This window comes from Chiloscyllium punctatum, chromosome 10, assembly GCF_047496795.1.
Source record: "Chiloscyllium punctatum isolate Juve2018m chromosome 10, sChiPun1.3, whole genome shotgun sequence".
Taxonomy (NCBI): Eukaryota; Metazoa; Chordata; class Chondrichthyes; order Orectolobiformes; family Hemiscylliidae; genus Chiloscyllium; species Chiloscyllium punctatum.
The window spans coordinates 43,044,285-43,057,184 of NC_092748.1; the positions used below are offsets into that span (position 1 = coordinate 43,044,285).

Consider the following 12,900-nt stretch of genomic DNA (forward strand, 5'->3'; position numbering starts at 1 on the left):
CAAAACCCGAAACCCTCCCTTCTGCACCATCCCTGTAGCCACATGTTCAACTCCTTTCTCTCCCTATTCCTCACCTCACTTGCACGTGGCACGGGCAGCAAACCAGAGAAAACAACTTTGTTTGTCCTAGCTCTCAGCTTCCATCCTAGCTCCCAAAATTTCTGCCTCAAGTCCCCATCTCTCTTTCGACCATGTCGTTGGTGCCAATGTGGACCACGACTTGGGGGCTGCTTTCCCTTTCCCGAAGGATCCCAAAAACACGATCAGAGACATCATAGACCCTGGCACCTGGGAGGCAACACACCAACCATGAGTCTCTCTTCTCCCCACAGAACCTCCTATCTGTCCCCCTAACTGTTGAATCCCCAATGACTACTGCTCTGCTCCTCTTCCCCCTTTCCTTCTGAGCAGCAGGTGCCCCAGTGCTTTCCCCGGTAAGTCATCCCCCCCAACAGTATCCAAAACGGTATACTTATTGTTGCGGGGAATGGCCACAGGGGATCCCTGCACTGCCTGCTAGTTCCCTTTCTGTCCCCTAACTGTCACCCATCTGTCTTTTTCTTTTATCTGGGGAGTGACTACCTCTCTGTAAGTCCTGTCAATAACCCCCTCTGCCTCCCGAATGATCCGAAGTTCATCCAACTCCAGCTCCAGTTCCCTAATGCGGTTTTCGAGGAGCTGGTATTGGGTGCACTTCCCACAGATGTAGTCAGCAGGGACACTAGTGGTGACCCTTACTTCCCACATTCTGCAGGAGGAATATTCCACTGCCCAACACTCCATTCCCACTGTTCTAATTCCCAAAGTGACTACTAAAAAAAAGGATTAGGAAATAGACTATTTACCTTACCTTGTCAATCTGGCTCCCACAACTTTTTTTTAGGTTAGAGGAGGAGGATGGATGGGAGACACTACCCGAGTAGTGTCTCAGGTAACGCAACCATGCAAATATAACCTGTTCTACTTACCCTTCCCAGAAGTCCTTAGCTCACTCCTCCCTTGCTGGCCTGAAGGTAAGAAGTTTAAATATACTTACCGGCCTTCCCGACAATCACCTTGCACCAACGTCACCTCCTCCCGGCTCTCGCTGTTCCCAAGTTGGTCTGTGTTACTTAAGTAGGCAGAATGTCACTCAAGTTAACAAGGTGGTTGGCGTTTTGTCGAAGTTTTAGTGAAACTGAAAGCTTAGATTACTTACTTACAGTGTGGAATCAGGCCCTTCGGCCCAACAAGTCCACACCGACCCGCTGATGCGCAACCCACCCATACCCCTTCACCTAACACTACGGGCAATTTAGCATGGCCAATTCACCTGATCTCCACATCTTTGATCTGTGGGAGGAAACCGGAGCACCCGAAGCCACGTAGACACGGGGAGAATGTGCAAACTCCATGCAGTCAGTCACCTGAGGTGGGAATTGAACCCAGGTCTCTGGCGCTGTGAGGCAGCAGTGCTAGCCACCGTTGCTGCCCACAAAGCTTGATGCTGAAGGTACTACAATAACCTGGTATGTAAATTGCTCTGCCCAGGCTATAACAGAAGCCAAACTTTCATCCATGGACTCCATTTACAATGCTCTTTACCAATGTTGGAAAAGGCTGCGAACATCATCAAAGACCCTTTGCACCCCATTAACGATTTCACATAATCTCTTCCAACAAGCAGAAGATACAGAAACCTGCACACACATAGGGTTCAGGGACAGCTTGTTCCCAGCTGTGACTGGACTACTGAATGGACATTAACCTCAAATAATGTTGATCTTGCCAACGTTGATCTCTCTAGAACTGCCCTGTGCAACATTACCCGGATGTCTCCATCTAAATGTTTTGTTATGTACGTCCTTGCTTACTATGATCTGCCTGCACCGCTCTTAAACAAAGTGTTTCACTGTACTTCGGTACACGTGACAATAAATAAATCAATCAGATTGAGACTGTCGGCCAAAATGGTAAACTACAAAGTTGTTGTACCTCTTGTCAGAAGATGGCGATGTCGGTAACTGATCTCCTCCCTTCTCTTGTTCGTTACTTGTACGATCCACGGAGACAGGACGCTGTCACCGTAGCAACGGACCGACTTCCGTGAGCCTCTGGGGCCATAACAACCCGCTTCAGTTTCCGGTTTCAGTTCCCCGTCCTGTCCAGTGGGTGGGGTCATGGGGATGTGTGGGCGGGTTCGGTTCAGTGGGCGGGGTCATGGGGGTGTATGGACGGGTCCTGTCCAGTGGGCGGGGTCATGGGGTGTGTGGGCGAGTCCGGTCCAGTGGGCGAGTCCGGTCCAGTGGGCGGGGTCATGGGGTGTGTGGGCGGGTCCGGTCCAGTGGGCGGGGTCATGGGGGTGTATGGGCGGGTCCTGTCCAGTGGGCGGGGTCATGGGGTGTATGGGCGGGTCCTGTTGTCGGTGTGCTCCAGTGGACCGGTGCTGGGTTGTGGAAGGTAAACCGGTCTGTTCTGGTTATTGTTATCTTACATATGAAATGAAAGTTTAAAACGGTGTTGGCGCTGGAGGCAGGAATGACTGAGCCCCCGAATGTCGATTCCCAACCGTCTTCCTGCCTGGCTCGGTGTCCGTCCCCGGCTCCAGATCAGTATGGGCCCTCGCACCATGTTGAGTGTTATCAAGACACACTCTACCTTGGCTGCACTACCCAGTGCGGCCTTTTATTGAGTTCTGCACCATCCCAAATACTAGACTTCATCTGCCAATTTGATTCAAGCTTTGATTGAAGCGATATCAAGAAAGGCCCACCGTAGTAGAACCTGCAAAGGCTGTGGCCAGTCGATAACTGCTGCAGTTCTGAATATTTCTGCACCAGAGTCAGTGACTGCCCATGATGTGGAGGCGCCACTGTTGGACTGGGATGGGCAAAGTTCGATGTCACACAAAATAAGTTAACAGTCCAACAGACTTACTGAGAAGGTCAAGCTTTCGGAGCGCTGCTCCTTCGTTGGGTAACTAGTGGGGTAGGATCAAAAAGCAGCTTAAATCCAATCTGGCCAATTACTGTCACACCAAACTTGCATTTAAATAGCTCATTTTGTGAATTAAAGTATGTTTCAAAGCACTTAACAGCCAGTCAACTTTTGAAGTGTAATCACTTTTTAATTGAGAGAAATAAGGCAGCCAAAATGTGTATAGCAAATAGTCACAAACAGTAATGTGTTCAGTGCCTAAATAATCAATGTTTCTGATATTAGTTGAGAGATTTTCTCCATAACATCAGAATTAGCTCTTTGAAACAGTGAGGTGGAATCTTTAACATCCACCTGAAAGTGCAGACACAGTTTCAGTTTAGTTTTAAATAAAAACTGAAAGAACTGGTGGCATGGTGGCTCAGTGGTTAGCACCAGGGTGCCAGGTTCAATTCCAGCTTTGGGTGACTGTGTGGAGTTTGTACATTCTCTCTGTGTCTGTGTGGGTTTCCTCCGGGTGCTCTGGTTTCCTTCCTCAGTCCAAAGATGTGCACGTCAGGTGAATTGGCCATGTGAAATTGCCCATCATGTTAGCTGCATTTTTCAGTGGGAAATAGGTCTGGGTGGGTTATTTTTCAGATGGTCAGTGTGGACTTGCTGGGCTGAAGGGCCTGTTTCTATGCTGTAGGGAATCTAATCTAATCTAAAAACTGTAGATGCTGAAAATTGGAAACAAAAAACAAAAACTGCTAGACAGGCTCAGCAGGTCTGGCAGCATCTGTGGAGAGAAATCAGTTAATGTTTCAGGTTCAATGGCCCTTCCTCGGAATGCGTTCCAACAATTTGTTTTTTGTTTCAGTTTAGTACTCATTTGAAAGACCCCACTTCTCATTTTATGGCATACATAATGTATTTAATTGTATCAAATAATTACATTATTATTATTGTACATCATACATTGTACTATAATACTGTATAACCTTCCCCTAGCTACAATCCGTTCTGAAAGGTCACTGGACCTGAAATGTTAACTCTGCTTTTTCTCCACAGATACTGTCAGACTGCTGAGTTTTAATAGCAATATCTGATTTTACTTTGCATTGTGCATTTACTTTGCATTCCTTTAGTGCTGTACTGCTGTGTGAGCTTTATTTTTGTGCTTTAGTTCTGAGGCAGAACTTGAACCTAGAATCTTCTGATTCACAGGCAAGAGTGCTACCAATTTAGTCATTCAAAGCCAATGAAAGGTACTATCAATGGCATTTAATTGGCAATAATGTACTTGCATACTCAGTTTGGGTTCTGACTGGACCAATTTGTACCCAGCCTAATTACAGTCTTGGCTCAAACATGGACTAAAGAACTGAACTCCAGATATGATGTGAGAGTGACTGCCTTTGACATCAGGGTAGCATTTACCTGAGTAAGGTTCTAAGGAACCTAACAACATTGAAATTATTGGGAATTGGGGCAAAATTTGTCACTTATTGAAGTCATACATAACACAATGGAATAAAACAAAGAATTGCAGATGCCGGAAATCTAAAACAAAAGCAGAAATTTCAGGCACCATCAGCGATTAGATTCCCTATAGTGTGAAAACAGGCCATTTGGCCCAACAAGTCCACACCGACCTTCTAAAGAGGAACCCATCCAGACCCATTTCCCTTTGACTAAAACACCTAACACAATGGAAATTTAGCATGGCCAATTCACCTGACCACATCTTTTGTGACTGTGGGAGGAAATTGGAGCAAACCCATACAGATACAGGGAGAATGTGCAAACTTCACACAGTCACCTTAGACTGGAATCGAGCCCAGTACCCTGGTGCTGTGAGGCAGCGGTGCTAACTACTGAGCCACCGTGTTGCTCCAAGCAAAGTTAACACTTTGAGTCGTGTCACTTCAAAATTGATAGTAGTTAGGAAGAGGTGGTCTACATTACTAAAGACAGGATGGGTGAAAAAAAAATGGATAGGCAGAAATGAAGCCCTGAGAGAGGAGGACTGTTGGATAGACAACAAGATGGATCACAGCATACCAGGGAGAAAGAAAAACTGCTAATATGGAACCATTAGTGAAAATGGGTTGGCTGTGCCTCGGTTGTGGAGCTGGTGAAGGATCTGGCAGGAGGTGTTCATGTTTTAAAATTGAATGCAATATTGAGTCTGGAAGGGTACAAAGTCCTTAAGAGATGAGGTCACCTTTCAACAAAGGAGGTTAGTTGTGGTTGTTGTGTGTCAACCCTCTCAACCACAGGATACCTCTGCAGGAGTTCCTCAGGGCAGTTTTCTGGATCCAGATATCTTCAGCCTTATCGTAATTGCCATTATCTCAATAATAAGGTCCAATTAGGATGATTGTTGATGATTGCACAGTATTTCGATCTATCCGTAATTCACCACAGAGAGGAGTTGTCAATGCCTGCATGCAGCAAGATCTGATAAAATCCAGGCTTGGGCTGATAAGTGGCAAGTAATGTCTGCAACACGTAAGTGCTAGGCAATGGCTGTCTTTAACAAGAGAGAGTCCGATCGTCATCTTTTGATATTTAACAGTAATACCATACCTGTTTGCATGAGTTATCAACATCTTCAGGGCTATCATTGACCATAAAGTTAATAAGACCAGCCAAATAAATATTGTGACTGCAAAGACAAAGCGGCAGTTGGGAATTCTGTGGCAAATTATTCACTTCCTAACTCTTTGAAGTCTGTCAACCAACTATTGTGTACAGATCAGTGGTATAATGGAATAACTCCCACTTGCCTGCATGGGTACAACTCAAGTATACCCAAGAAACTCAACACTTATTCAGAATAAGGCATCTTGCATAATCTGTACCCTACCAACACCTAAAGCATTCAATGAACCAGCAGCCCTTTCTCAAGATGGTAAATTTGTACTCCCATCACTGTGCTAATCTGTCTGTGCCCTTACTGTTGTCAGCCAGTGAACCCTACAGCTGCCACCCATGCTGAGCTCTGAAGTTGGGCCTTTAAGGCTGACAAGTACTCAAAGTCATCCTTTGCAGTCATCTGTAGCCTCCATCACTGAAAGTAAGAAGACTTCCACCATCTTTGCTACAGCAACTGAGGTAGCACAGAGTGGGATAACTAGGGCAAACCAAAGCACAAAGAGGACAGTCAAAAGCAATGCCCGAGATTGATTGCCTCATCTTTGTTACATGTGGCATTTCAATCCTGAACAATTTGTTTTGCAATGTTTATATTGTGTTGGCTTTTTGTTGCATTGTGCTTGGGAGGACATTGGGAAAGTGAACGAGTGTGAAATTATTGATGAGTGTGGAGTTTAGGGTTGAGATTTCTCATATTGTGCTTGAACTAGTTCTTCATTTTATCTAGCCGTTGTTTAGATTGCAATCTCCCTTGCTAGTCGTCCTCCTATTGCTGCTTCTTGCCTGATAGGTGAAGGCCAGGGGTTCCCTCATTCTGACAAAGTTATTTGCCTATTAGTCTTGAGTTCTGCTAAGCTGAGTTCTGCTATACCCTTCCAGAGTCATCCAGGCTGTGGAGTAATTGCTTTGTCTCACCAATGATTTGCTCAATAACATTTCCTTTGTCAGAATGGCAGTCATTGTGTTCATGATAAGCATTTGTGCAGATGTTGAGAGCTGAATTTAAGCTCCCTGGTCATTACAGCTGTCCCTTGTTGCTGAGTAAGCACCGTTTGATTTGTCATGGGAGCTAAATGCACCTGATAGAATGGACTGCTTCAGACTGAAGGCATCATGGCTTCTGCCAATGTACTGAATATAGACCTGCACGATGTGCCACTCATGGTCACACACAAGATGGGCGTTTTACAAGTGGAATCTCTTTCAGTTCAGGTATATGACCAAGAGTTGAGAGGCTGCACCAGAAGACTACAGAGTCAAAATTCTAGAACTCCCTTCCCAGTGGCATTGTGAGTGTACCTAGACCAAATGGGCTGCAGCAGTTCAAGAAGGCAGCTCACCACCACATTCTCATGGGCAACTAGGGATGGGCAGTAAAATGCTGGCCCAGCCAGCAACGCTCATCCTGTGAATGAATAATAAAGGTTTGCATCCAACCACAATGGTACCCTGCGTTATGGGGCAACATGTAAATCTTGCACACCAGCTTTACTTGCTGACATACAAGATTGAAATCAAGAGCTTCAGGGATCTCTTTTATGCAAACTCAAAAGAAGGAGTCATATAACAAAAATTGTGATCAGGATCACATGCACAATTACTAGCAGTATGGTCCTTCTCCTGTTCCGATGTTGGATATGTGGCTGCAGCAATGTGTCTGACTTAAGTGACAGCCTCTCTAGTGAAGCTCAGATGTATTAAATATTGGGCATTACTCAAGTACAGGTAGATTAATTACTTTCTGAAACTATGGCAGATGTGGCCTGCTGAGAACCCGTTTTCCTCTTCGATTCCCTTCTAGCAGTTTGGCCTGTTCCATGTGACAATTGTATAGTGTTCCAGTCACGTTTTATTTCAGCACAAAGGTTCATGGAAACAGCGAACCCATACTTGGGATTGTGGAGAAGTTTTGAAGATAGGAAAAAAAAGTACTTCAGCATCTCTGCATTGCTTCCTAAAGGACTTTGGAAACATCTTAAAAGTGAAAAGTACCAAAAACATGGAATTATATCAACAGTAAGAAAGAAAGAAAATTACCTGTAACTAAACAGAGTATTTGATGATCCCTTTAAATAGTGTTGGGCTATTTTGCTGCTGAATTAGTGTATAGCAGTACAAGCTCCACCCATCCTCCTCTGCTAACCAAGAAAAATGATCCGTGGGCTGGATTGGTAAGGTGACTAGTTTTCCCTTATTTTTAGTTTTCAGTAGCCTTGTTGGGAATTTAGAATAGTGGGAATGTGAGGCTATGGCAGTTGAATGTTTCTCCTGCAGAATATGGGAGGTAAGGGTCACCACTAGTGTCACTGCTTACTGCATCTGCGGGAAGTGCACCCAACTCCAGCTCCTCAAACTGCATTAGGGAAATGGAGCTGGATGAACTTCGGATCATTCAGGAGGCGAGAGGATTATTGAGAGGAATTACACACCTCAGGTACAAGAATAAAGTAGATGGGTGACTGTCAGGGAACAAAAAGAGAACTGGCAGGCAGTGTAGGAATCCTCTGTGGCCGTTCCCCATAACAACAACTATACTGTTCTGGATACTGTTGTGAGGGGGAGGGGAGGGGGAATGACTTACTAGGGGTGAGCAATGGGGCACAGGTCTCTGGCACACAGTCTGTCCTTGTTGTTCAGAAGGGAAGAGGGAAGAGGCGCAGAGCATTAATTATTGGGGATTCCATATTAAGGGGGACAGATAGGAGGTTCTGAGAGAAGGAGAGAGACTTGTTCCAGGGTTCGTGATGTCTCCGATCGTGTTGATTGGATCTTTGTGGGGGAGGGGGAGCAGCCCCAAGTTGTGGTCCACATAGAAACTGATGACACAGGTTGGAAGATTAGATTCCCTATGGTGTGGAAACAGGCCCTTCGGCCCAGCAAGTCCACACCGACCCTCTGAAGAGCAACCCACCCAGACCCATTCCCCTGCATTTACCCCGACTAATGCACCTAACACAGGCAATTTAGCATGGCCAATTCACCTAACCTTTGGACTGTGGGAGGAAACTGGAACACCCGGAGGAAACCCACACAGACACGAGGAGGATGTGCAGATTCCACATAGACAGTTGCCCGAGGCGGGAATTGAACCCGTGTCTCTGGTGCTTTGAGGCAGCAGTGCTAACCACTGAGCCAACGTGCCACCCCAGGAGAGATGGGGGTTTAAGGCAGAAATTCAGGGAGCGAGGTTGGATGCTTAGAGGTAGAACAAACAGAGTTGTTATCTCTGGTTTGTTGCAGTGCCATGTACTAGAGAGGCAAGGAATAGGGGGAGAGAGAGGAGTTGAATATGTAGCTATAGGATTGGTGCAGGAGGGAGGGTTTTGGATTCCTGGATAATTGGGTCTCTTTCTGGGGTAGCTGGGACGTCATGATGGTCTTCAACTGATCCAGTGGGGTACCAATAACCTGGCGGGTAAATTTGCGAATGCTCTTTGGGTGATTTTAAAATATATCAGTGGGGGTGGGAACCTAAATTGTAGTTCGATATACAGGAGGTTGAGAGTAGTGAGTAGTGAGGTCAGAAATAAGGTTTCAAGGTCGCAAGAGAGCAATGGCAAGCAGGAAGTTGATTTGAAGTGTGTCTACTTCAATGCCAAGAGCATTCAGAATAAGGTGGGTGAACTTGTCTGAGATTTCAATATTGTGGCCACTTTGGAGACATGGATAGAACAAGTACAGGAATGGTTATTGCAGGTTCCGGGATTTAAATGTTCCAGTAAGAACAGAAAAGATGGTAAAAAAGTGGGTGGTGTGGCAGTGTTCGTCAAGGACAGTATTACGGTTGCAGAAAGGACTTCTGAGGACTTGTCTACTGAGGTAGTATGGGTTGAGGTTAGAAACAGGAAGGTTTCTTGGGTATTTTCTGAATAGTTCCAGATCTGTACAGGAAAAGATAGCAAAGGTGATTCTCGATATGAGCGACAGTGACTGGGTAGTTGTTATGGGGGAACTTTAACTTTCCAAATATTGATTGGGAGTTAGGGTGCTTGAGAGTTACAAGTTAGCCAGGAAGGACCTAAAAAAAGAGCTAAGAAGAACCAGGAGGGGACATGAGAAGTCATTGGCAGATAAAATTAAGGAAAACCCTTGTAGGTAAATCAAGGGAAGCGCTAAATGAATATTTTCATCAGTAGAAAAAGACAATATTGTTGAGGAGAATACTGAGATACAGGCTACTAGACTAGATGGGATTGAGGTTGACAAGGAGGAGGTGTTAGCAGTCCTGAAAAGTTTGAAAATAGATAAATCCCCTGGGGAGGATGGGATTTATCCTAGAATTTTCTGTGAAGCCAGGGAGGAGACTGCTGAGCCTTTGGCTTTGATCTTTGTGTTGTCATAGTCTACAGGAATAATGCCAGAAGACTGGAGGATAGCAAATATTGTTCCCTTGTTCAAGAAGGGGAGTAGAGACAACCCTGGTAATTATAGACCAGTGAATCACAGTACGGTTGTGTGTCAAGTGTCGGAAGAGGTTATGAGAGAGAGGATTTATAATCATCTAGAGAGGAATAAGTTGATTTGGGATAGTCAACATGGTTTTGCAAACCTAACTGAGTTCTTTGAGAAGGTGACCAAACTGGTGGATAAGGGTAAAGCGGTTGATGTGGTGGTTTATGGATTTCAGTAGGGTGTTTGATAAGGTTCCCCACGGTAGGCTTTTGCATAAAATACGGAGGTATGGGATTGAGGGTGATTTAGTGGTTTGGATCAGAAATTAGCTCATTGAAGGAAGACAGAAGGTGGTGGTTGGTGGGAAATGTTCATCCTGGAGTTCAGTTACTAGTGGTGTACCTCAAGGATCTGTTTTGGGTCCACTGCTGTTTGTCATTTTTATAAATTACCTGGATGAGGGTATAGAAGGCTGGGTTAGTAAATTTGTGGATGACTCGAAGGTCAGTAGAGTTGTGGATAGTGCCAAAGGATGTTGTAGGTTACAGAGGCACATCGATAAGCTGCAGAGCTGGACAGAGAGGTGGCAAATGGAGTTTAATGCGGACAAGTGTGAGGTGATTCACTTTGGAGAGAATTGGGCTAATGGTAAGAATCTTGATAATGTAGATGAGCAGAGAGATCTGTGTCTGTGTGCATAGATCCCTGAACGTTGCAACCCAGGTTGATTCGAGTTGTTAAGGAGGCAGATGGTGGAGGTCCAAGATGGCGGCGATCCAGAGCTCTGCACCAGAACCCAGATAAAGTGCTGCATTCATCCTCCCTTTTTTACCCATTGTGGTAAAAATCGGTAGTTTTTGATCCCCAGAATTGCTGTATTTAAATTTAAGTGAGTAAGGAAGGAAAATGATGAAGGGAAAAGGACCATGAGGATCACAACTAGCAGGGTAGTCCCCGGCAGCAATGGACATGCCCGCGGCCGTGGTGTCAGCCTCTGCGAACACCTCAGGGGACTTTCCTGTGGAGCAGAGCCTGGTCTGGGAGTTCACTAAACTCCAAGAGATCAATTCAGTGATGGAGGAGACTGGAACCAGGCTGGAACTGATCTTAGCCATGCTGCAGAAGCATAACCAGGAGATCTAGCATTTCGGGCAGTGCATCGTGGAAGTGCAGCAGCGGACCACGGTAGCATCCTTGGTGGGTCGGGACCAGGCCCTGGAATGGCAGGTACGGGCCTCAGTAGACCAGGTCAGAAGAACATCCACCTAGGGCTGCCGAAACGGGAAAAGAAGGCTTGCTTGTCAGCTTCTTGGAGTGATTGTTCCTGCAGGTTTTGAAGCTGGAAGTAAGGGCGGGCTGGGTGCCCTTTCAGTGGGCCCACTGGGTCGCAGTGTGCAGGCCCAGATCAGACCAGCGTCCCTGCCTGGTCCTGGTGTGACTTATAGAGATAAACAAATGGTGCTGGAAGCTTCTAGAGAGCTGGGGAAGGATCACAAGCTCTGATAGACAAAAGATCTTGAATTATGTTTTTCCAATACTCTGCTCTAAATGAATGTTCTTCCTCATTTGTTATATCCCATGCGAATGCTTCCTTTGATGCTGCCTGGGCAAGCGTTATGGAGGCTTAATAGTTGACTTGGTTCTTTCATCTGGCATCATAGTAAGAATATTAAAGGTATATTCTTTAAGGTCCCTCCTTTTTAGTAAGCTTGCCAAATTGCAGCTTCTGCAGGGGATAGGAGGTGTGGATTTTCCAGACTTATCAATTGAGTTCCTTACTATTCTATGTGGCTGACTGGGCTTGCCCAGATCCAAGGTCAACCTTGCTGGACATCGGGGCCTCCCAGGCAAAATGCCCCCTCATTAATTTGTTGTTTATGGACAAGATGAGGACTGTTATGGACCATTACTAAAATCTGATTGTCCTTAACATGGTTAAAGTATGGAGAATGATGTGCAAAGTGAGGGCAATTTACAAAAACCTTCCCCTTTTACTGCCATAGTAGGAATGTTAGGATTCTGGCTTTAGGCTTTGGGGGTCTAAAGGAGTCTCCTGTTTGGGAGATTTATTTGCCAGAGAGGTCATGATGTCTTTTGAGCAGCTGAGGCAGAAATATGAACTATCTAGGAGGGACCTCTTTCATTACTTTCAGATTAGGGACTTTATACAGAAAAAGATTACTTTAATGGTTAGTCGCAATAAGTCAGATATGGAGAGGTGAGTACTGTGGTCCACGGGTACTCTTTCGATCAGTACCCTCTATCCCTTATTAGGAGATAGTGTCTCGAAGGACATTGAGCGGCTGTGCAGGATCTTAACTCAAGAATTGGGGGTGGCGATCTCGTCAGAGCTGAGGGGGAGGATATTTGGGAGAACGTAAGGAAGATTTCAGTTTTCAATAGGATGCAGGTTATGCAACTGAAGATAATCCACAAGGCTTATTTGGCACCAGAGCAGTTTGCGAAATTTAAGACAGGAGATCTCCAATATACCTTAAATGTAAAACAGATCTTGGTATTCTTACTCATTGCTTGTGGTCATGCCACAAGCTTCGTAGGTATTGGGGTGCTATAGCACGTGTTTTGGAAGGGGGTTTGCGAATCGAGGTCAAGCTAAATCCGGTGTCCCACCTCTTAGGTTTGCGGAAGATCCCCTTTTTTACGCGCACGGAAAGAACACTCTGCTGAGCAGGGTGTCAGGGTCTAGATTAGAGTGGTACTGGAAAAGCACAGCAGTTCAGGCAGCATCCAAGGAGCAGTAAAATCTACGTTTCGGGCAAAAGCCCTTCAGGAATATAGGCAGTGAGCCTGAAGGGTGGAGAGATAAATGAGAGGAGGGTGGGGGTGGGAGAAAGTAGCATAGAGTACAATAGGTGAGTGGGGGAGGGGATGAAGGTGATAGGTCGGGGGAGGGTGGAGTGGATAGGTGGAAAAGAAGATAGGCAGGTAGGA

At 45.6% G+C, this 12,900-nt stretch overlaps 2 protein-coding genes across 5 annotated transcripts in view; one reads left to right on the forward strand and one right to left on the reverse strand.

Annotated features, from left to right (window-relative positions):
• ankar (ankyrin and armadillo repeat containing) overlaps nt 1-2,132 on the reverse strand; it is a 143,939-nt gene extending 141,807 nt beyond the window's left edge. The window contains exon 1 of the mRNA XM_072578292.1: nt 1,975-2,132. The gene's annotated coding sequence lies outside the window, so the exon portion shown is untranslated. The remainder of the gene's footprint in view (nt 1-1,974) is intronic.
• Nucleotides 2,133-2,385: 253 nt separating this feature from the next.
• The window catches only part of LOC140482081 (glucose-1-phosphate adenylyltransferase), a 31,363-nt gene continuing 20,848 nt past the window's right edge, over nt 2,386-12,900 (forward strand). For 3 of the 4 annotated variants that reach the window (XM_072579016.1, XM_072579018.1, XM_072579019.1), the window contains exon 1: nt 2,391-2,439. The gene's annotated coding sequence lies outside the window, so the exon portion shown is untranslated. Of the gene's footprint in view, nt 2,440-12,900 lie in introns of all 4 variants that reach the window. The other variant, XM_072579017.1, reaches the window with a different exon arrangement.